This window comes from Vulpes vulpes, chromosome 9 (assembly GCF_048418805.1).
Source record: "Vulpes vulpes isolate BD-2025 chromosome 9, VulVul3, whole genome shotgun sequence".
In the NCBI taxonomy this organism is placed as follows: Eukaryota; Metazoa; Chordata; class Mammalia; order Carnivora; family Canidae; genus Vulpes; species Vulpes vulpes.
Genome location: NC_132788.1, coordinates 17,339,016 through 17,362,879, shown reverse-complemented (window position 1 = coordinate 17,362,879; position 23,864 = coordinate 17,339,016). Strand labels below are relative to the sequence as shown.

The 23,864-nt window shown below is 43.7% G+C and overlaps 2 protein-coding genes across 3 annotated transcripts in view; one reads left to right on the top strand and one right to left on the bottom strand.

Moving 5' to 3' along the window:
• The window catches only part of RHOBTB2 (Rho related BTB domain containing 2), a 29,205-nt gene extending 27,778 nt beyond the window's left edge, over positions 1-1,427 (bottom strand). Inside the window, exon 1 of the mRNA XM_026007920.2 lies at positions 1,340-1,427. The gene's annotated coding sequence lies outside the window, so the exon portion shown is untranslated. The remainder of the gene's footprint in view (positions 1-1,339) is intronic.
• A 100-nt stretch (positions 1,428-1,527) lies between these two features.
• The window catches only part of PEBP4 (phosphatidylethanolamine binding protein 4), a 248,843-nt gene continuing 226,506 nt past the window's right edge, over positions 1,528-23,864 (top strand). Inside the window, exon 1 of one of the 2 annotated variants that reach the window (XM_026007924.2) lies at positions 1,528-1,626. The gene's annotated coding sequence lies outside the window, so the exon portion shown is untranslated. Of the gene's footprint in view, positions 1,627-3,556; positions 3,654-23,864 lie in introns of those variants that run through there. The other variant, XM_072719494.1, reaches the window with a different exon arrangement.

Here is a 23,864-nt window from a genome sequence, read left to right as displayed (position 1 = left end):
TTTTCATGCCTCCAGGCATGGGCTTTTAACTCAGTTGATGCAATATATATATATACACATATATATATATTCAATATATTCCAATATATATTTTTTTTAATATATATATATATATATCAGAGAAGCTGACAGGTCTTAACTGCTGGAGATAAATATGCCCTAGAAGTGGAGACACAAGGAGGGCACAGAATTTAGAGCCCGGAGCCAACATCACCTATAAACAGGGGCAGCTGGAGCCTTAAACGGTCACTTCACACAGCCCCTCAGTGGGTCTGACTTCCTGCGCAGTGGCCTTCACCTTGGCTAGGGCCCATGGCCACCCAGCTCTCTGCATCGGCTCCCTGTCTGAGTTACCTAGCAGGGCATCCTCAGGCCCCAGGAAGCCTCAAGTCTAAGTCTCGTCCCTTCCTAAAGCAAAAGGAGTTCTCTCACTCAGCGACTGCTTTGCCAGGAGGCCGGCTGGAGCGGTGGGGTGGGGGTGGGGGTTCTTGGCTGCCCTGCGTTCTGGGCCAGGTGTGCCTAGAGAGAGGAGCCAGATTGAGTGGGGTGGGGTGAGGGGCCCAAGAGAGGGTGAGGATTAGAGTTAGGGATGCTGTTCAATTTCTTTTCGGAGAAATGGATCCTACGATCCAGCAGCTCCAGGACTGGGGAAGGATATCCAGAAGCTGCACAGGGTCTCGAGGTGAGCGGTGAGGAAAAGCCAGGTGCAAGAAACCCAGCAGAGCAGAGGCATCCCTGGTACTGGCAGGAGCCGCCCAGGCTTGGAGAGGGCGTAAGGGCTGAGGGGGCCCCAGAAACACAGGCAGTTGCAGTGCCCCATCCTGGCCACAGGCCACTTTGATTGAGTAGGATGAGAAGGGCTGTTGGAGGAGGAGAGACCCCTGCTTCCCCTTCCCTCCTGGCTCGGTTCCAAGGAGAGTGGAATGGAGGCCTGCCCTGGCTCCTGTAGACACTGCCCCTGGAGACTCCCACTGTATGTGGAACTGTAACCCCTTCACACACACACACACACACACACACACACACACACACACACACTTTCTGCCTTGGGCTCTGCCTTGGGCAGAGCCCAAGGGTCACTGGTCCAGAGTCAACAGGCTGCTGCACCCTGATGGGTAAGACACCTGATTGATTTTTTTAGCCCACCTTCCCCCTGCCTTCACATCTCTCTCTTTCGGAGGAGATCACATTCTGAGACCTGCTCGTTGTACTGAGTTCTGGAAGGAACCTGGTGAGGACAGGTGAAGCAGCCAGAGCTGGAGCTCCTCTCTTTTCCCCGGGCACAGAAGAAGGGTCCAGGGGTGGTCTTGGGATGGCAGGGCACAGATTGTGGACTTACCTGCTGCCTTTCCTCTGGGGCCCAGCTGGCCTATCACCGTTCCCTGTCCGGAAGCAATGTCCTGGGCTGGGCCAGGGGGGAGGGAATGCTTGTGGAAACAATACTCGGATTTTAAGGGCTGGGATCCAAAGCCCAGCCTATGGGGAGCCAGGTAAGGGTCATGGTTACTGTATCCAGGGGTGGGACTAGTAGGCTGGCCTCTTGGTCACTTCCCTCCCAATCCAGGTCTGTGCAGAGCCCAGAGATAAGCCACTTGGCCAGGAGGCCCCCCTCCCAACTTCGGACAGGTGAGCATTCATGTTATCTGGGCCCAGCCCCTGACCCCCTCAGGGCCTTTTTTTGGTCTGCCTTGAGGCTCTCATTCTGACTTCTGTCCTGGCCTCTCCTCCTCCCTGGTGACTCACATTGCTTTGGAATTTCACTCACTGGCTCTTTCTGACGCACATCCTGGGAGCCTGGCCTGGAGCCAGGGAACAGGGCTGTTGCTTCAACCCCACCGGTGATTAATTTTGGCAACCCGAGCTGGAGGCTATATAGAGGGAAGCAAGGCTGGAGAAGCAAGATGGGAGTTGGGGGGGTGTTGCTGGACAGGCAGCCTTTCTTCCTGCTTCTGCTCATTTGCACTCAGGTAGAAAACAATGCCGAAAGCTATTAGCCTGTAGTCCTGGCCAGCCAGGATACTCAAGAAGGTTGAGCAACTGAGTTCAAAACCTACATATATTGTGCTTCTTGGAATGGATTTCTGGACCTCAGTTTACCCTTTTGTGAATGTTAAAGGTTTGCTAGTACCTCATTTTGAATGCTAAGAACAATGGCCTTGTACTCAGTTGATGGAGCTTACATATCCCTCACAATGGCCTGGGCTCTGTTATTTCTGCATTTTGAATATGCTGTGAGGGACTGGTGTTGCCTGGGATTGTGGAGAGGGGAAGGGGGAGTTGACATGACCCTGCACTGGGCTGGAATTCATCCTGCCATCACACCGACTTGTCCCCATCAGATGCCTCAGCTGAGAAGGCAGAGGCTCCCCATGGCCTTCGAAGCACTTACCTTCCCTGGGACCCTGGTGCATACTTTGGTAGCACACAGTGGAGCCCTGCGTTCCATGTGCTGTCTTCACTCCTCCAGAAGCTGGTTGCTTTTCCCATTTTCTCCCCAGACTGTTCACCTCTTATCTTCCCCAGCTGCCCAAGGCCCAAGGATTCACAGTCCCACCCTGCCCCTTCCAGTTCCTCTGCTAAGTAGAGAGCTCTATGCCAGACTGATTAGCTGACCCCTGTAGGTACATGCATGGGAGGAGGGTTGGGGAACACCCTCAGTGTATTCAGGAAACAAAGTCCTCACCCCATTGTCTAGCCCCAAAGAGTGGCTGCAGTGAACAGAACCATGAGCCAGTTTTGGGGGAGTTGGCCTGTCAGTGAAGATATTGCCCCTCACCTGGGATCTGGTGGTCGCCCTAATCACTGCTAGGGTAAGTCTGGCCTGTAGGGGGCGCTAGAGAAGCACACTTTGGGCACTCCTCACCTTCTCCTTCTTAGCCACCCTGGGGGGACCATGATCATTTGGGAAGATGTAGAGAAGTAAAGGGTAGGTAGAGTTAAGAAATGAATCTGTGCCTTGATACTCATACCAATGATTACAATCAGGATTTTTTTTTCAAGTTAAAAGCACTGTTAATAAGATAATACATCATGATCAGATAGGTTTAAGAGTTTGGAATCCGGGGCACCTGGGTAACTCAGTGGTTGAGTGTCTGCCTTCAGCTCAGGTGGTGATCCCAGGGTCCTGGGATTGAGCCCTGCATCGGGGTCCCCACGAGGAGCCTGATTCTCCCTCTGCCAATGTTTCTGCTTCTGTCTGTGTCTCTCATGAATAAATGAATAAAATCTTTAAAAGTAAAATAAAATAAAGAGTTTGGAATCCCGAGTCAAACTGAGCTCAAATCAAAGGAATTCCACTTAAAGGTTTAGGATATCCTATATATTTCCTTCTGTAGTCTTCAATATTTTTAAGTGATACAATATATGGTACATTAAAATATGACACACATCCAAGTCATAAAACATAATAAAGACCCCCCCCACACACACACACAAAAAGACCCATACAAGTGTGAACCCCTTACTCGATGTAAAAAGTGTAACACAACCAGCACACTGCAACGTTGAGGCCACGGGTGTGTGACTCTTCATTCCCACCCCTCACCTCTCAACACAGGGACCCCTACTCTGCATCTGGCGTTCGTCATTTCCCTGAAGATTTGGAATATTTTCTATCCTACGGTGTGGGCATCTCTGAATCACATACTGTTCAGGTTTGCTCATTTTTAAGCTTTGAGAAATGATGTTATACTGTATGTGCATCATCTTGTTGGATTTGTCTTTTCTAGGCTTTATGTTACTAAGATCTGGCAACCTGTTGTGTGTAGCCGCATTGCCTTCTTTTGCAGGGCAGTGTAATTCCCAGGGCAACAACATATTATCTGCTGTCCAGTCTTTGGCTATTATGAAAATTGCTCCTTTGAATATTCTTGTGCTTGTCCAAGTGCACATGCTCAAACATTTGTCATTGGGTAAATGGAATTGTTGGGTTATGGGGTGAGTGCTTGCTCTCAAGTTGACAAGATTGTACTGAAGTGTTTTCTGAAGTGGCTAGAACACCCACAGCGTAGAAGGGTTCCAATTGCTCTTGATTCTCATCTCCACCTGATTTTTCAGATTTAAACATCCACTTCTCTGCTGGGTGCATAATGGCATCTCAGCAGCAACATTCTGTGTTTCTCTGATTACTAACAAGGTCAAGTGGGTATCTTCATACGTTTTGGTACATTTGTTTTTCTTTTTCTTCAAAGTGCCTGTTCATGTCCTTTGCCCATTTTCTGGACACCATCATTTTCTTATCATCAGCGATTTGTATGAATTATTTATATATTCTGGAATGAATATTTTTCAGTTATGTGAAAAATATTACATATAATAGATGTTATAAATATTACAATATTTAATTAATATTAAATGTATATATTATATAATATTATATATCTTAAAATATTAATGTATTTTAATATACAAAAGAATTTCTAACTTTTCAGCTCAGGAAAGTGGCTTGTTATATGACTTTCTTTATGGTGGCTTTCGATGAACATGCATTCTTAATTATATTGCAGTTTGATTTATCAAGTTTTCTTTCACAGATAGTATATTTTGTGGTTTAAGAAACCCTTCTTATTCTGAGGAGATAAATATAGTTTTCTATATTTTTTCTCCAAAATGTGAAACTTGCCTTTCCTGTTTATGTCTTTGTCTGTAATTGATATTTATTAATTGGGGTTCTGGCTAAGAAAAAAGCCCTAGTACTTTATTTTAAAACTATTTCTTTGGTTCTATAATGAAGAAAAGTTCATTAATAAATACTGATAATTACAGAAAATATGGGAAATTAAGAACCACTAAAATTTTTACCACCAAATCAATATAGATGTCTGAAATACATAACTGCTATATAATATCATGCATATATCATGCATATAATATCATAGCACTATATTCTTTTTTATGTCTTTTTCTCTGATTTTATAGGTTCATAGTAGAATGTTTAGAAGTAGAAAAGGAAGAAAAACAAGTGTGTGTTTCACACTACTCTGAAATTGTTCCATGTGCCTCTCAAACACCCAAACTGGTTGTTCAGGAGCAGAGTTCTCTACTGAAGATCATGGCCATCACCCTGCCCATGCAAATTCTTCAGGTGTATCTTTGGTCAGGAAGAGACTCATGTATACCCCCCGAATAAGCATATCATGAGGGGGGCCTTAACAACCCAACAAAATTCCAAATGGGCCCACTCAAATTCCAGGAAAAAAAATTGTGAGATGAGTTATTTATTATTTTTTAAAGATTTTATTTATTTATTCATGAGAGACACTGAAAGAGAGAGGCAGAGACAGGCAGAGGGAGAAGCGGGATCCATGCAGGGAGCTGGATGTGGGACTTGATCTAAGCACTCTGGGATCATGCCCTGAGCCGAAGGCTCAACCACTGAGACACTCAAGCGTCTTGAAAATGAATTATTTAAATGATATGTAAGTCATGTCTCTACCAATATTTACTAAGATACTACTTTTTTTTCCTTAAGGTAGAAAATAAAAATATAGGTTATGATCAGTATTGCCAAAACCAAGTATTTTCCCCCCACATTTTACTTATGCCTTATTATGGCAAAATTATCAATCTCAGAGTTTCAGCCCTTTCTAGAGAAACTGTCTGAACTCTATTTCACTGGCTTGGTATAAAAGTGGTCTGCACATTGGTACAAACATGTCTATGTGGTGTCTACATACCACAAGGAGAGCTAATCAACCCAGCTAATCCAAAGAGCTAATCATGGTACTCATTATTTCTAAACCAAGACCAGAAGATGCCTCACTATCCATAAGAAATATGGTGCCTGTACCAATGGATTGGAGTTTTCATAAAATCTAAAGTCTTATTTGTGAGGTAGTTTCACGTTGGTACATCAAAAAAACTTGAGAATGAGGGAGTGGCGGGAAGGGGCAGTGGGCAGCTGGAAAGGAGATACTGGAGCAGAGCTTTCCACCAACAGGTAGAAAGGCCAGGAGGCTGGGGAGAGGTTCCAAAACAGGCATTGCCATCTTGCCCATGGCCTCCCTTGGCCTGCATGATGGAAGCAGAGGTAAGAGCCCCAGACCAGTAGCCTCTAAGTTTTCCTGCACCTGAGTTAGGTGAAATGATGAGAGGACAGAGGCTGAGAACCTTGAGAGTAATGAAAGTCTTCTCTCTTCTGGTTCTGCTGCACAAATGCTTAGCCTCTCCAATGACAGACATCACCATGTAGAGACTGGGGCCTTTGAGAGCCCAGGGGACAGGACTCATGTGGGGAGAGTGGGCAGCAGGGCCAGCTGTACCTGAGCCCGACATGGTCCAGATCTTGGGCTGCCTGGGGGGACCAACGAGCAGCGTGGTGCTGCTGCAGCTGGAGCTCAGCTGACAGGGCTCAGGGCCAAGCTTGGGCCATAAACTCCTCTGGAGAACCTGGCACTTTCCTGTAAGAGCATGCCAGCCAGAGTATGCCTCTGCTCATTCTGCAACCCCTGGAGAGCAGAGGAGAGCTGCTTCAGAGGCAGGTAGGAGGAGACCAGGGCTACACAGATGGTACCTAACTTTTGTCCCTATTGACCCTCTGTCCCCTTCCCCCCTCCCTGACCCTTCCCCCAGGAGTAGCCTGCACCAGTTCCAGCAGTGAATTCCTGGCAGGGTCAGCGGCTAATTCAAATGAAATTTGGTTGGCAAAAGACTCAGCTCTCAAAACCAGCCTACTCAGAACAATCTCAATCTCGAAGGGCCTGCCCTAGTGAGGAGAGCATCTCCAGGCTGCTTGGAAGCAAAGAGGGTGGGGGTGGGGAGGTCACTGCAGCTCCGGAGGCTCCCCCTGGGGAATGAGATCTCTTTCTTTCTTTCTTTCTTTCTTTCTTTCTTTCTTTCTTTCTTTCTCTTTCTTTCTTTCTTTCTTTCTGTCAGCACAAGCAGAGTTTAAAAAATGGTTCGCTTTTATCAGTGCTCAAATCAGCTTCAGTCATCATTTATTGAACTAGTTATGGCAGGCACCGTGCCAGGCACTGACAACTGGCTTTTACAATAGGAAATGAGATCGGAAGGAAAAAATACATTCTCACAAGCAGTCCTTTTATATATACTGCAGTTGAGTTCTGAATAAATGCATTTGTAAATCTCAGAGGAAAAACCAGTAGGCAGTTTAAAATTGAAAAAGTTAAAAAAAAAATAAAATTGAAAAAGTTGTGGACAAATTTTTTTTTGCTTAAATCTCTGTAGATAAAGTATGACATGAAAGAAGGAGCAGCTTAGAGCAATTTAGTGTTTTCTTTGTATTACCTATGGCTAAAAGGGAAAGTTCAAAAAGGGAGACTTGAACGAATGTTAGGTGTTGTTTTGGGGTCATAGCTACGGGATGAGATGCATTTCGTGCAATCAAGCAGAAACACAAAGTCGTAATTTGGGATTTTGAAGGTATTTGGGATGTCACACGAAGCTGTTAGAAGATTGGATTCCTTGGAATTTGGAGCTCTAATTTTAAATATCCACAGAGTTTGTTTTTTAAAAAAACTTGGTATCGGACATTAGTTCAGACTTTCACTTTGAAGATAGCTAGGATAACAATCAAAATTGTCCCGATGAAATGAACTGACCCTTCTGTTTTTCAGAATTATTAAGGAATTTGACGATTAAATGAATTCTCATTTCTCTTCCTGGTAAGATAAATACACATTTTTTTCACTGTCCTCATAAACTTTTTTTTAAAAGATTTTATTTATTTATTTATTCATGAGAGACACACAGAGAGAGAGAGAGAGAGGCAGAAACACAGGCAGAGGGAGAAGCAGGTTCCATGCAAGGAGTCCGATCAGGACTCAATTCCGGGACTCCAGGATCACACCGTGGGCTGAAGGCAGGTGCTAAACCACTAGCCACCCAGGGATCCCCCTCATAAATATTCTAATGTAACAATTAAACATATAAAACCTGAAGGATTTTAATTTACCAGTAAGTTGCATTAGCAAATAAAATAGGCAAAGAACATGCAAATATAATTCATTTTTTAAAAGGCAATAAATATGGAAACTTTTTAAAGAGGCTTAACCTCGGTTATTTTTAAAAAGTGAAAATTAGATCAATTTTTAATCTGTTGAATCAGTAAGAATTTTTTGAAATGATGATACTCAACTCCTTCTGCTTGATGGAAGTATAAATTAGTACATTTCTGACAATCAGATGGTATATGTGAGGACCCACTCAGAGCCCCAGAGTTGGTATAAAGAGTATTTATTTTATTTTATTTTAAGATTTTATTGATTTATTCATGAGAGACACAGGGAGTGAGACAGAGACATAGGCAGAGGGAGAAGCAGGCTCCCTGGGGGAAGCCTGATATGGGACCCAATTCCAGGACCCTGGGATCACAACCTGAGCTGAAGGCAAAAATTTAACCAACTGAGCCACCTAGGCACTCATTGATCTTAGTGCTTCTTAATGTGATGTTCAATGAAAAGGATCCCAGGCACAATAAGACTGGGGCCCTTTGGAATAAAGCTATTTCAATTCCTTTTGTTTCATAAGCAGATATTTTGATGCGACGGTCCAGTGATGCTGGGTACTGAGATCTCTCTCACGTGCTACAAAGCAGCCCAGAAACACTTCAGTAGCTGGGATCTAACTGACTGAACCACCTAGATGCGCTACAAAAAAAATTATTATTGACCAAAATAATAAACAAATTAATTAATGTTGAGGGAAGAAAGATAGTACAGAAAGAAGGAAACATTTTGCTAGCTTTTCCTTCAATTGTAAAATGTCACTAAAGCAATAAATGTGGGTAGGTTTTTTTTTCTTAAGGTACAAACTGTTTTAATTGCTTTATTGCATCCCATAGGTCAGTGATAAAAGCAAACATAGAGTTGCAACTTGGTATGTTAAATAACTTGGTGCATAAAAGATTAATAAAGTAGGTATATATACATGCAAAAATATCATGACAGTATATAAAGGATATAGGAAGTTAGGCAGTGATTTGCTTATTGCAAATAAGCAAACATGCTTTTCAAGGATAACAAAACATAACAGGTAGGTAAGTAAAAGATATCTTCCATAATTTCAACAGCAGAGTGGCAATTCCTTTCAGTTCTATTATCTCCGTGTTATATGCTTTTTATACATTTTTTGTTTATCGATCTTAGATTTTTTTTCTTGATTCTAGCCTCATGTTGTGTAGTAGACACATTTTATATTTTAAAATCATATTTAAACATTTTTTACCATATGTATTCCCAAACATATCAAACAATTGAAAAGAAATAATCCAATAAATACTCATTCCCATTACCTAGACTTAACAATTTGTTAACATTTTTCATGCTCTTTTTTGGCCAAATTTTTTTCAAAACAATTTGTAGATGTTGAGGAGCAACATCTTCAAGGTCCTTCTAGCTGGACTGAGAATCAACTTGATGCAGTGCCTGGGTGGCTCAGTCAGTTAAGCGTCCTTCTCGATTTCAGCTCAGGTCAGGATCTCAGGGTCATGATCTCAAGGTCTTGAGATCAAGCCCCGCAGGGAGGCCTGCCTCCCCTCAGGCTCTGTGTTGGGTGTGGAATCTACTTAAGATTCTCCCTCTCCCTCAGCCTCTCTCTCACCTCACCTGAGGGCATGCTCTCTCTCTCTCAAAAAAAAAAAAAAATCAAATTGATTTGAGACACGCTAACAAGAGAAAAATCAAATTTGATTTCATATACATATTAATCCACACGGACATGAATTCCAAAGATAGGTAGATAAAATGAGGAACAGATGTCACCTTAGAAGAAGGGGTCGGGGTCTGGGACTTCAAAGGGAAGGCATGGAATTCACAGGAAGGTGAAAAAGAGTCAGGCAAACAAGTGTCTGCTGGGCCCCCCCAGAAACAATGGGACATACAGGAGTTGGATCAGGCCTGGCTAGGTTCCTCCCTGTCTGCCACACCTAGTTCAGATCATAACGTAGTGATCTGGGGTGACAGCTCTGTTCCCGGAGCAAGTCCTCTACCTACACTCTTTTTAGGCAGTTGAGGGGGAGGTGAAGAGCTTTTCTTGAATCTGCTGCTTTTTGATTGCTTTTAACTCAAAATAATCTTCATGCTGAAGCACCCCATCTTGGAGTGGCTGTCTCTGACCCCTACACAGATATTATGACACTTACTCCGAAATACTTCAACACGCGTGCCCTCCAAAAGGACATTGTCCAGCATAAGTAACCACAGAACCATCATCATCCTGAAGTAAACTGACATGAAATTCTCTGATATCATCTTCTACCCAGTTGGTACTCACAGTTCCCTGAATTGTCCCCAAATATATTTACAGCTACTTGTTTGTCTGTACCTTTTTTTTTTTTTTAAGTTTAATTTATTCATTCATTACAGACACAGAGAGAGAGGCAGAGACATAGGTGGAGGGAGAAGCAGGCTCCATGCAGGGAGCCCGATGCGGGACTTGATCCCAGGACCCCGGGATCATTACCGGAGCCGAAGGCGGATGCTCAACCACTGAGCCACCCAAGCATTCCTTTCCTGTACCTTTTTAACAGCTGCCTAATGTTACCATCAATGGATGATACCATGCTGGAATTAGCCAGCTCCTCTAGAGGTGAGCTGTAATTGTCAGGGAGCCTCTTTCTTCACAAATTTGGTCTTTCACCAAGTATTTATTGAGTGAAGTGCTGAGCACTGGAATATCGGGGTGAAAGTCATTTTCCTGCCTTTGAGTAGCATGTGCTCAGCGCACAAGAAGCTTTTCTGTCTTCACTGGGACATTTCCAAATTAGCAGAAGGAGGGGAAACGCAGTCAAATCATGAGAGCTTGCATCTTGATGTGTATTTTATCTTTGGAAAAAGATGTATTTTACCGATGATGCTGTATCAACAGAAACAATGCTTCCGGCATCTACCCCAACTGAAAATGCCAATATCCCCTCTTGGGGTTTTTCCCTCCCCTCCTACCCCATTAGTCTTCTTTTTGGTATTTCTTCGAGTAGAGAATAATATTGCCTTTTCTTTATTCCTTAATGAAGCAAAATGGATATTTCTTCTCAAATCCCTCCATTGCTTCTATTTGGCAATGCTTTCAGGGTCCTTTCCTTTGGTCCTTTGGCCCCCCGCTTGCCCTCCTCCAGCGCCAAGCTTTCCTGCCCTTGGTGAGAGGAGGCCTTGCCCTGGGAGACCACTGGGTGGTCTGCAGTCCTCTGTCTGCCACTGTCTCTGCCTCAGGCTGCAGAAAGGGTCCTACTGCTTCCACACTCGCACCCAGGAGCCCCCTGGGGTGATGGGGTGACCAGGACTTGTCATGCCCTGGGGAATAGGAAGAGATATCGGAGGAAGGAAAGGAGCCAGCCACCCAGCTGGAAAGATACCTTTGAACTCAACCCTCCTCAAGCTGGTTCCCCTCTTCTCCTATCCCCTTTGCTGTGTTCTCAGAGCATCCCATGTGCCCCGTGTGTGGGATGTGCTTTGCCTTACCCTATCTCTGTTCCTTCTCAGGCCTGTGTCCCTGCCTAAAATGTGCTACCCATTCTCTCTGTCAGCCTCAGTCCCTCCAGGCCAAAGACTCAAGTTTAAAAATTTCCTTTCCTTTCTGCCCTTAGTTCACACCCTGCTAAGCTCAGCTGCTGTGGCCTCTCTTGTCTCTCCCCCTCTTAAGGGAGTGCCATCCACCAATTCTCCCAGGACAGTGGCATCCCCACTTCTTTAGCTGCTCCCAGCCACTCTGGTGGGAATCATGTGGGTCACTTTGGTGTGCATGACCCACTCAAGCATCTCCAGGAGAGCCATTCACTAACCAGATTGCAATGGGTGAGAGCAGAAGCCCCCCTGTCTGCTGCACAGGACATAGCTAGGATTCTTTTCCAGCACTTCTGAGGGGATGCGACATAAGCACCTCCCCAGCTGGCCTGGGAAGTCCTCATCAGTGTCCACTCCAGCTCTTCAAGGGCAGACAGAGCAGGGGCACATGGGAGACCAGGCCGACAGCAGCGTCCTCAGTCGGGGCTGATCTGAGTATGGAGGAGGCATGCAGTTGAATTTTTGAATGTGATGCATCAGTGGAACAACTGTTTGGAGATGTGGGCCTGACCCTCAGGGGAGAGGAGGTGCCAGAGGTATAGCTCTTGGGGTCAGCAGTGTGGAGCAGAGCTTGAGATTCTGGGGTTGGGCCTCTGTTTCTAGGGAGACAAGAAGAGGCCAAGGGAGAAAACAATGGAGAGGGGCACCTGGGTGGCTCAGTGGTTGAGCATCTGCCTTTGACTCAGGAGTAGGATCCCAGGGTCCTGGGATCGAGTCCCACATCAGGCTCCTTGTGGGGAGCCTGCTTCTCCCCCTGCCTATGTCTCTGCCTCTGTGTCTCTCATGAATAAACAAATAAAATCTTAAAAAAAAAAAAAAAAAAGAAAAGAAAACAGTGGTGCAGGGGCAAGCAGGACACTTAGTGGATGAATCCTTTCTGTTCTCATTTTCCCCACAGGCCCTCAAAGTGATGTGGACTCTAAGCAGTACCTGTTTGTGCACAGTACCTGGGCCAGATGGCTCCCAGCAGCCCGTTCTCTCCCCCTGCTGGTCATGTGATTTAATTATTAACCCAGGAAAGGCAATTCCCCATGGAGGGGGCTCCACGGCCCATTAAAACTCCACGAGCTGCACTTCACAGGCCCAGACTCTTCCTGGCCTGGTATATTCTGGGCCTGCAGGGAACCTACATTTCTCCCTGACCTGTGCTGCAGTGAACAAAGTATTACCTTCTGGTGGGGCCTCGGGGGACACAAACCAGACTTGTGGAAGGGGAGGCAGCCCGGGCCTACACCATTACAGGTGGACCGCCTGCACCTAGAGCTTTCTGTAGCCTGATGCCACGGCGAGCTCCCTGGGCCACTCCCTTCTCAGCTCCAGAGCTGTGGGCACCAGCTTGGCTGGTTTTCTCACCCGTCACACTAAAAAAGCACAAAGAGCAAGCAGGCCACCCTGCACCCTGCAACTTGCCTCTGCCTTGTGACTGTGCTTAATATAGGTCAAATGAAAACAGCTCCCAAAATAGACCTTCTCTGAGAAGCAGCTGCGTCTGTGAAATGCTCCACGAAAGGGAAGAGGTGTGGGTGACAGGGGAGTGTAGTTCTCCTCAGGTGTTACGTAACCTGGACCTGGAAATTGGGGCCAAATATCTGGGGAGGAAGAGCGAGTGGGGTCCTGCCCCCGCCCCTGCCCACCCCCACCCCAGGCAGCAGCCCAGCCCTTACAGACAGTGGCAAGCGTGCAAGGAGAGGGCTCTGTCCCAGACAACAAGGTCACCCCTCAAAGCATCACTCTGGGGAGCTTGTCATGCACGCCCAAGTGATCACATGACTCTCACCAGAATTGGCTGGAGGCCCCAGATTGGGGGAGGGGGTGGCTCCCCCAGGAGAGCTGGTGCAGGGGATGAGTTTCGTTTCTTCTTTCTTTCTTTCTTTCTTTCTTTCTTTCTTTCTTTCTTTCTTCCTTCCTTCCTTCCTTCCTTCCTTCTTTTTTTTTTTTTTAAAGATTTTATTTATTTATTCATGAGAGACACACAGAGAGAGGCAGAGACATAGGAGACATAGGCAGAGGGAGAAGCAGGCTCCATGCAGGGAGCCCGATGTGGGACTTGATCCCTGGACTCGAGGATCACGCCCTGGGCTGAAGGCAGACACCCAACCACTGAGCCACCCAGGTGTCCCAAGGGGATGGGTTTCATCTGCCCCAGGTTGTGGGCTGAGGGCCCCCCCCCCCCCCCAGCAGAGCAGGATAGGCATGTCTTTGTTTAAGGCTAGAGGAGCTTTAAGCAAGAGAACACCTGCTATGTGCCCCTCCTCCTGCAGGTGCCGCCTCTTCCCTGCTGTCCCCCGGGGAGCCTCCAGTGTGGCCCAGCACCCCCCACCCTATTCTTCCTTTGTCTTTTCCATCTTTGCCTCAGCCCAGAGGAGGGGGTTTCTATAATGAAAGAGCAGCACCTCCACCATTATTCGTTTTCCACTCACTTGGTGATAATTTAGTGAGGGCTGCCTCTCTTTAGAGGATCCAGACTTCCCTGAAGAAGTGACTGGAAAAGAGACAAAAAGCTGACAAGGAGGGAGCCAGGCAGGGGAAAGAATTCAGGGGTGTTGAGGAAGCACCTGCCAGAGCAAACAAGACACGTGCAAAGGCCCAGAGGCACAAGGGCAAGCATCTCTCTAGGAGAAAGCACAAGTATGGCAATGACTGGATAACAGAGAGGCCTGGCAAGAGGTGAGGCTGACCACCTGTCAGCCACCTGAAGAGCCTCAGAAGTGTGGACTTCCTCTTGACAGACGTGGGGAACTGGTGGGGCAGGGGCTTCTCCAATGTGGCAGCCTGTTAGAAGGGCAGACTGTGGGCCGCACCTCAGGTCTACTCCGTCAAGACACTCTGGAGGTCCTGTTGTGCAACCCTTGCATTAACAAGCCCTCCCTGTGACTCCGATTCACACCGAAGTTTGAGAACCACTGAGAAGAAAGTGTGGCTGTGGATTTGTAGAGGTGGAGACAGTGAGCAGAGGTGGTGCCCCCAAGTTTGGCTGGGAAGGAAAGATGGGGGGAGGTTGGGGGTCTGGCAGTGAGAGAGACCGTCTTGGGTGGGTTCCCTGGGAGGCAGGTGCTGAGATGCAGGTTTGCTGGTGGCAGTCAATGGGGTGGTGCAGCACGAGGAGCAGAGGTGGAACTGGAGTGTGGCCCGTGGTGACACAGGCCTGAGCAGAGCGCTCTGGGAGCTGTGGAGCTAGGGTGGCCTTCAGAGTTGACCCAGAATCAGGGCAAGCAGGATTGAGACTTCACCCCCTTTATTAATCATGCCTTTTTATTTCCTGTATTTTTCTCACATTTTAATATCTTGCTGTTCCCAGAGAGACTGCTCCTGGCACGGCTAGCTAATTCTTAGAGGTAGCAAATGACTCCCCTGTGAGCATGACTTTCACAACCAATCAAGAGTTCAGACCCTCAAACCGCCACCTTTATGGGACTCTTTTTATTATTATTATTATTTTTCTTTATGGGACTCTTAAAGGATTCTTACACTCAGGGCCACTAACCCCCACACTAGTTACTTCAGGTCAGACGCTAGATGACGAGGGACAGCTCTTATATCCTAGAGTCCATAAAATTATTCAAACTAGCCAATCTTAAACCTACTTATGCTGCCTTGCATCACTTTTCCCATGGAAGACATAATAAAAGTTATTGCCCACATTTTCCTCTCTTTCTCCTTGCTCCTCTGTCTCCTGATAGAAATGTGCACTTCTCCACATGGCCCTGCATGGTGTGCCTTGCCTTCTATTTCTAGGGATCTGTGTGTATAAACTTTTCCTTCATGACAGTCATCTGCATGCCTGTATGTCTTTCCTTATCTGCTTAAAACAAATCCAGAGTACCCTTCAAATACTCTAGCACCAGTCAGTTAGCTACCCACCCCAGGGAACAGGGGTTACCTGAGACCAGGCAACTCTCCTTGACGATCCTCAGGGGGGGCCTCAGGTGTGAGCAGCCAGTGGCTACACTTCCAGCAGCTGGGAGATTGAATGCCTCAGTCCAGAGGGGGCATCTGGGGCATCCACTGCAGAGAGATCTTTTATAGTTGGAGGAGACTCGAGAATGTTTAAAGCTAGGGCGTCTGGGTGGCTCAGTTGGTTAAGTGCCCAATTCTTGGTTTTGGCTCAAGTCATGATCTCAGGGTCCTGGGATCCTGCCCCTGTGTCAGGCTCTGTGCTCATTGTGGAGTCTGCCAGAGATTCTCTCTCTCTCCCTCTGCCCCTCCCCCTGCTCGCTTTATCTCTATATATATAATTTAAAAAATGTTTACGTGCTGGCAAGTTGAAAGGGAGGGATTAGATACAGGAAAGGAGAGAAACAATGGAGGGGCCAACTTAGCATGTCAGGGCCAGGACTGAAGTACAGGAAGAGGGATAAGCATTGGACCTAGGGAGGGATACCTTCCCATTATTTTGGGAGGAAGGTAGAGAAGGTAGTTCTTGTTTCATAAATCCTATTTTTTCCCAGTAAAAAAGAACTAAGAAAGAGAGGTAGGGATATTTGCTGAGGGTTGAAAGGTTTGAAATTATTACCAGGGCGAATGGGAGGGAAAGAAGGGACTAGAAAATCACAAACAGTGCAACATTGAGGACCCAACGGACCACCCCATTTTAGTGGCAACCATCTGTTGAGTTGTGTGCTTTCTCATCAACAGCCTGGGTTACAGAGAGACAAGGCAAGAAGTCAGATTCCTCCAAGGCTGGAGTTCTGTCTGGAACTTCCTAGGTTAGACATCCAGGAGAAGGTAAAAGATGGTGCTGAGGGGTGCTGGGTGGCGCAGTCAGTTAAGCCACTGAATCTTGGTTTTGGCCCAGGTTGTGATCTCAGGGTGGGGAGATCAAGCCCCGTGGTGGGCTCTGTGCTCAGCAGGAGTCTGCTTAGGTTTCTCTCCCCCTGCTTGCCCTCTCTCTCTCTCTGTCTCCAATAAATAAATAAATCTTAAAAAAAGATGGCACTGAGCTGATGGTTGCAGTTTGAGGAGGCTGGGCTGGAAAGAGGGACACGATGATAGCAGAAAACAAGCAATGCACAAGACAGATGGATTGGATGAGGCAAGGAGACAGCTGCAGTGGGAAGCAGTGGCTGAGTGGGAGAGCTGCAAGGATGGGCTGAACAGGGATGTGAGGGTGCAAGCTGCAGAAGTGCAATGGTTCTAGGCACAAAGGAGCTTCCAAGTGTGCCCTGGGGAGTGGGTGGTGGAGATAGAATAGAAACTAAGCTCTAGAAAGTGAGGCAGTCCGGGACCCAGGAAGCCATAGTGTTGGATGGCTCACACTTGTGAATGCTGAATTCACCTCGAGGAGGTCAAGACCCAAGTTTTTGCTTTTACATATTCGTTAAATTTAATAGAATGGGTGTCATAAAAAGAGAGAGAGAGAGTAAAAAAGAGAGAAACGTTCAAAAAATCATATGTAGGTTACGGCCTGAAGAAGATGAAGTAAAAAGCCTGGAGGAAAAAAGTCCAAAAAATTTACAGGGTTGCTTTTAGGTGATGAGTGCTTACAGAGTCATGAGCAGTTATTTCTGGCGGGGCAAGCGTTGTGAAGACAAGAGACTTTAGAAACACAGTGAACTGGAATTTGGCCAGGGAAGGAAGAGGGGGTCAGCACCTGGCGCCTGCAAGGAGGCATGCAGAGGGCAGCATGTCCTGGAGCCTGGAAATGGGCTCTTAGCGCTCAGCTGCAATGCTCAGGCCTGCAGGGAGGTGGCGCTCCCAGCTCCTGCTCCGTGTCCGTACTCTACTTTACTTAGGCCGTGTCTTGGTCAGCCTTGTCTCATGACCATCACCGCAGGTTACCAGGACTGCCAAATAAGAGTTGTGTTTCTTCTTTAAAAGGAATTTTGGAAAAATAAAATAAAATAAAAGGAGTTTTGGAGCAAAAGGAGCCCAAGAAATCATATAATTGTACACATTAGATAAATATAATTGAGCTCGGGGTGTCAGCTCACAGGAAGGACAGGGGGCCATTTACAGAGATTCTTTCCTCTCTCCTCTCCTTCTTGCACCCCTCTCTTGGCCTCTCTCCAATCTACTTATTGAATAGCTTCTGGACTTATGCTAGCAAGATACACCTTCACTTTAGGACACTTTGAAGAAAGAAAATGGCTAAGATGCACACACAAAAACAAAACTACAACGCTTGCCCCCCAAGAAATAAGCACTCATAACTCTGTAAACGCTCATGGCCCAAAAGCAACCCCTATAAATATTTTGACTTTTTTCATCCACGCTTTTTACTTCATCTTCTTCAGGCCATAACCTACATATGATTTTTGGAATTGTTTCTCTCTTTTTCTTTGTATGACATTCATTACACTAGATTTAGCGAATACATATAAAAGCGAAAACTATTTAAAAATCAACCATAATGTAATGTTACACCCCAGGTATAGGACTAAATAAAATTGATGTAAAAATAAGCATCGGATTTTAGATAGTGCTTTGGAAACTGCCTGTTTTGCTTAAGTTTGTGTCATTCTAGGGAAGTCTCTGTGACCCTTGGATCCACTTTTTCTCTGTCCTGTGGTCTGTCCTGTGGTCTGTCCCAGAGGCTGACTATAAAGCAGCCTTGTCCTCTGGCTTCCGGGTGAGTCTGCTGCCTCTGGCCCCCTGTGAAAGGTTACCATTCCTCTCCTCACAGACATTTCTGCAGGATCTTCCTTCTAGGTGCCTTTAATAGCTCCGTCCCCCAGGGCCAGGACTAGCATGGGGTGAGGCAGGTGCCTCTGGCGCAAACATGTAAGGAGGCACTCACTGTGACTTGCACAACCTGAGGGTGAATGTGTCCTCAAATCCTGCATCCTAAGTGCCTCACTGAGCTTGCTGTGGTCCCCACACTCCCTCCCCAAAGCCCTCGAGGTCTAGTGACAGTTTGTTGTTACTAGTTCTCAGTTACTTCGACACCTTCAGGTGTCCCCCTATTTTCTGGCCTCATCTTTGTAAGTAGCCCTTTTATTAATTGCTCCTTGATTTATCCCAATTTGAGTGTGCATCAAGTTCCTCTTGGAACCCTGCTATAGCTGTGTGCATCTTTCCATAGCACTTAGTAATTTTTTTTAAAAAAGGATTTTTATTTATTTATTTGAGAGAGAGCCCACGCATAGGAACAGAGTGGGGTGGGGGGAGGGGTGGGGACAGGGAGAGGGAGAAGCAGGCTCCCTAATTAGCAGGAAACCCGATGCAGGGCTCAATCCCAGGACTCTGAGATCATGACCTGAGCTGAAGGCAGACGCTTAACCTCCTGAGCCACCCAGGTGCCCCACACTTACTAATTTTTTTACATTATTTCTAATGCTTTATTTTCTACCTGAAATACAATCAGTTAAAAAAAAAATCTCATTCCCTCTTGTTAGAATTCTATGGTTTCCAAACTACTGCTATTACAAATAATGCTGCAAATACATGGAGATTTCCTTGGGTTAATTCCTACTAGAATTCCTGGGTTAAACTGTATAAAAATGTTTATGGCTTTTGATATTTATTATGTATTTTTGGCTTTGTTTTTTTTTTTTTACATTTATTATGTATTAAGATGTACCTGGTTTCAACTTGCGTTCTTTGTTGTGAATAGGCAGGAACATGGTTTCAGTCATATGTTCATCCTTTTTGAATTGTTTGTGAGCTTTACTTATTTTTCAGGGCAATGATACATTCTTCCTATTGGTTTATAATGGCTCTTTATGTATTAAGAATATTAATCTTTTGTCATTTGTTATAAATATTATTTCCCAGTTTGTTGCTTGACTTCCATCTTGTTTATTGGCATCTCATAATTTAATGCTTGTGTACGGGCATACAAAAATTTCAATTTTCTTTCTTAAGAGATATCCACTTCTTGCTTTTGTTTTTTTTTTCTTTGCGTCTAATCTTAGAAAGACTTCCCTCCCAATATTATATAAATGTTTTGTATTATTTTTCTCACATTTTTATAGTTTTGTATTTCATGTTAAACTATTTCAACTGAAATTAATGTTTTTCTGAATAGTCGATTGTCTTAGCTTCTGTACTTCCCTAATTTAAATCTCATTTTTATCATATATTAAATAACCACTCATACTTAGGCTTGCTCCTAGACTTTCAGTGCTGTCTCATGGAGCTATTTATTCTTGTGAAGAACCATAATGTTTTAATTGTTATAGCTTTATAGGAAAAAAATAAATAAGACATGATCTTCTTCCCTTCATACTCCCTTAACTTTCTTTTTCAAATAATTTTTGACAATTCTGCTATACTGATTTTTTCCAAAAGAAATTTAACTTATTTTCTAAACTTGCACTAAAAACACAAATTTTTATTGAAATTACTTTATATCTATAAATTCATTTAAAGATTATTGAAATTTTTTAAATATTAAACTATTTCAATGAGATATATAGCTACCTCTCCGTTGATTCAATTTACTTTAAAAAATCTAAACTTCTTTTATATTAAATTTTTATAATTTTCTTCAAATATGCATTGATTTAATGTAGATCTTATTTAAATTCTAGTTAATTAACATACAGTACAAATTGGTTTCAGGGATAGAATTAGTGATTCATCACTTACATACAACACTCAGTGCTCATCACAACAAGAGCGCTCCTTGATACCCATCACCCATCCAGCCCTTCCCCCACCCACCTTCCTCCATCAACCCTCAGTTTGTTCTCTATCATTAAGAGTCTCTTATGGTTTGTTTTGAGCTCTCTTCCTCTCCACCCTATTTGTTCACCTGTTTTGTCTCTAAAATTCCACATATGAGTGAAATCATATGGTACGTGTCTTTCTCTGACTTATTTAGCTTAGCATAATACATTTTGACATATTACATACCACATAATACATACTTAGCTCCAACCACATCATTGTAATTGGCAAGATTTCATTCTTTTTGATGGCTGAGTAATATACCATCATATATATTATAAATATATTTTATATTATTTAAATTAATATTTAATATATAATAAGTAAATAAACATATAAAATATATAATGTATATATTTTTATGTATACCACTTTTTTATCCATTCTTCAGTTGATGGACATTTGGGTGCTCCACATAGTTTGGCTATTGTTAATAATGCTGCTATACACATCTGGGTGTATGTACCCTTTCGAATCTGTATTTTTGTATCCTTTGGGTAAATATCTAGTAGTGCAATTACTGGATCATGGGGTAGTTCTATTTATAACTTTATTGAGGAAACTCCACACTATTTTCCACGGTGCCTGCACCAGCTTGCATTCCCACCAATAGTGCACAAGGGTTCCCCTTTCTCCTTACCCTTGCCAATGCCTGTTGTTTCTTGTATTGTTAGTTTTAGCCATTCTGACAGGTACGAGCTGGTATCTCATCATGGTTTTTATTTGTATTTCCCTGATGATGAGTGATGTTGAGCATCTTTTCATGTGTCTGTTAGCCATCTGGATGTCTTCTTTGGAAAAATGTCTATTCATGCCTTCTGCCCATTTATTAACTGTAGTATTTGTTTTTTGGCTGTTGAGTTTGGTAAGTCTTTACTGCTTATAGGTCTGTTCACATTTTCTATTTCTTCCTGTTTCAGCTTTGATAGTTTGTATGTTTCTAAGAATTTATCCATTTCTTCCAGATTGCCCAGTTTGTTGGCATATAATTTTTTACAATATTCTCTTTTAATTGTTTATATTTATGTGGTGTTGGTTATTTTACTGTGTTTAGGAAGAACTTCGATTGAAGATTGACCTAGATATAGTTGCAGTTTATATAGATATTGCTGGTTTGTAATTTTTAAAAAAAATATGTATTTAAATTATGGTAAAATATACATATCATAAAGTTTACCACTTAAATCACTTTGAAATAGATAGCCCTGTGGCATTAAGTACATTCACATTGTTGTGCAACCATCACCACCATCCACTTCAGAACATTTTTCTTCTTGTAAAACACAACTCCATACCCATTAAGCACTAACTGTCCATCCATTGCCTCAGCCCCTGGCAACCACTGTTCTACTTTCTGTCTCAATGAATTTGAGTACTTATTCTAAGTGCCTCATATGAGTGGAATCATAAAGTATTTATCCTTTGGTGACTGGCTTCTTTCACTTAACATAATGTCTTCACAGTTCATTCATTTTATAGCATGTGTCAGAATTTCCTTCCTTTTTAAAGGTTGAATAATATTCTACCATAGATATATAATATATCATATGTATCATATTTTGTCCATCCATTCCTCTTGATGGGCACTTGGGTTGCTTCTACTTTGGGGCCGTTGTGAATAATGCTACTGTTGAACATGGGTGTGCAAACATCTCTTCAAGGTCCTGCTTTCAACTCTTTTGAGTATTGTTGGTTTACAACATCCTCAGGAGCTTTCTGGGTATAATCTGAAACTAGCTCTAGTACAGGGAGGGCAAAGGGGGTCTGAAGAAAGAGGCAGAGCACTCTAGTTTGGTAGGTGGCAGGTTTGATAAGCAAAGAAACTTAGGTATGAGGCTTGTCTTGGGCTGTTGCAAAATGAACAGATCTCTACACCTGCCTGCTAGAATTTTAAATGTTTATATAGAGGATTTAACTGGGTTTAGTCATGTACCCAGTCCAGATAGTCTAAACACCACATTTCTATCTTGGGGTTGTATCCTTGGGGCAGTTTCTGGCAGCAGAGAAGGCAAGTGGAACACACATTCCAAGGACAGGAGAGGAGGATGAGAGCCTCCAATTGCCTGGATCCAGCTTACAGATCAATCGGCAATCACGTCTTCTCTCTCTCTCTCTCTTTTTATTTTTATATTTTTAAAAAAGATTTTATTTATTTATTCATGAGACACACACACACAGAGGCAGAGACACAAGCAGAGGGAGAAGCAGGCTCCCTGCAGGGAGCCTGATACAGGACTTGATCCCAGGACTCCGGGATCACGACCTAAGCCAAAGGCAGACACTCAACCACTGAGCCACCCGGGCGTCCCTCAGTCTCTCTTTTTAAAAACATACAGTATTATATTAGTTTCAGGTGTACAGTACAGTGATTCAATAATTCCATACATTACCTGTTGCTCATCATGACAAGTACAGTCCTTAATCCTCATCCCCTATTTAACCCATCCCACACCCGGTCATGTCTTCTTGATACCCTCCTAAGACAGATACATATCCAGAAGTGGAATTGTTGGCTCGTATGATAGTTTTATTTTTAATTTTTTGAAGACTCTCCACACTGTCTCCCATAGTGGCTACACTATTTTACACTCCAACCAGCAGTGCACAGGGGTTCCAATCCCTCCACATCCTCACCACCTTGTTACTTCCTGCTTTTTTGGAAGAATCCTCCTAACGGATGTGGGATAGTATCTCACCGTGGTTTTGATCTGCATGTCTCTAACGAAATAGTGATGTTGAGCATCTTTTCATTTATATATCTACAGAAATGTCTATTCAAATCCTTTGCCCATTTTTTCCATTGGGCTGTTTGGTTTTTGTTGTTGAGTCTTAGGAGTTCTGGATACTAATCCCTTACCAGATATGTGATTTGCAAAGAGTTTATCCCATTTTATGAGTGTTTTTTATTCTGTTGATAGTTCCTTGGATGCACAAAAGTTTTTATTTATTTTTTAAGATTTATTTATTCATGAGAGAGAGAGAGAGGCAGGGACACAGGCAGAGAGAGAAGCAGGCTCCTCACAGGGAGCCTGATGCGGGACCCGATCCCCGGACTCAGGATCACGCCCTGAGCCAAAGGCAGACAGACGCTCAACCACTGAGCCACACTGCACAAAAGTTTTTTAATTTCTAAGAAGTCATCTTAGCAATATTAAGTCTTCCAATCCATGAACAAGGGGTATCATTCCATTAAGATATGTTTTCAATATTAAGAATGGACAGTGGAAATTTTCAAAATTTTTTTTGGAATTGAGATGATAATTTTTAAAGGGATCATTCCATTAATAGATGTACTAATATTCAATCATTCTGCATTTCCAGTATGAAGCCAACCTGGTTATGTCAACTAGTCTTTGTAGTACTGGATTTAACTTGCTAGTATGTTTGGCATTTTTGTTTTTCTATTCACAAAAAAGATTGGTAATTACTCTCTTTTGGACTTTGTTGGATTTTACTGTCACACTTATGCTAGTTTTATAAAATGTATTGGGAGACTTCCTATATATTTCTATAATGGTGAACACTTTTTTTGACTAGGGAAATAGCTGTAGTCATTAAATTTTTATAGCAGTTACAAATTTCACACAGGTTCCAAGATACAGATATATAACTGTCATTTCTCAATATAGATACTTAGTTGAAGACACTCCATTTTTGCTGATGAGAGAAAACTTACTCATAAATTTTAGCTACTTAGTTTTTGGTTTTTTAAAAATATTTATTAATTTATTTGAGAGA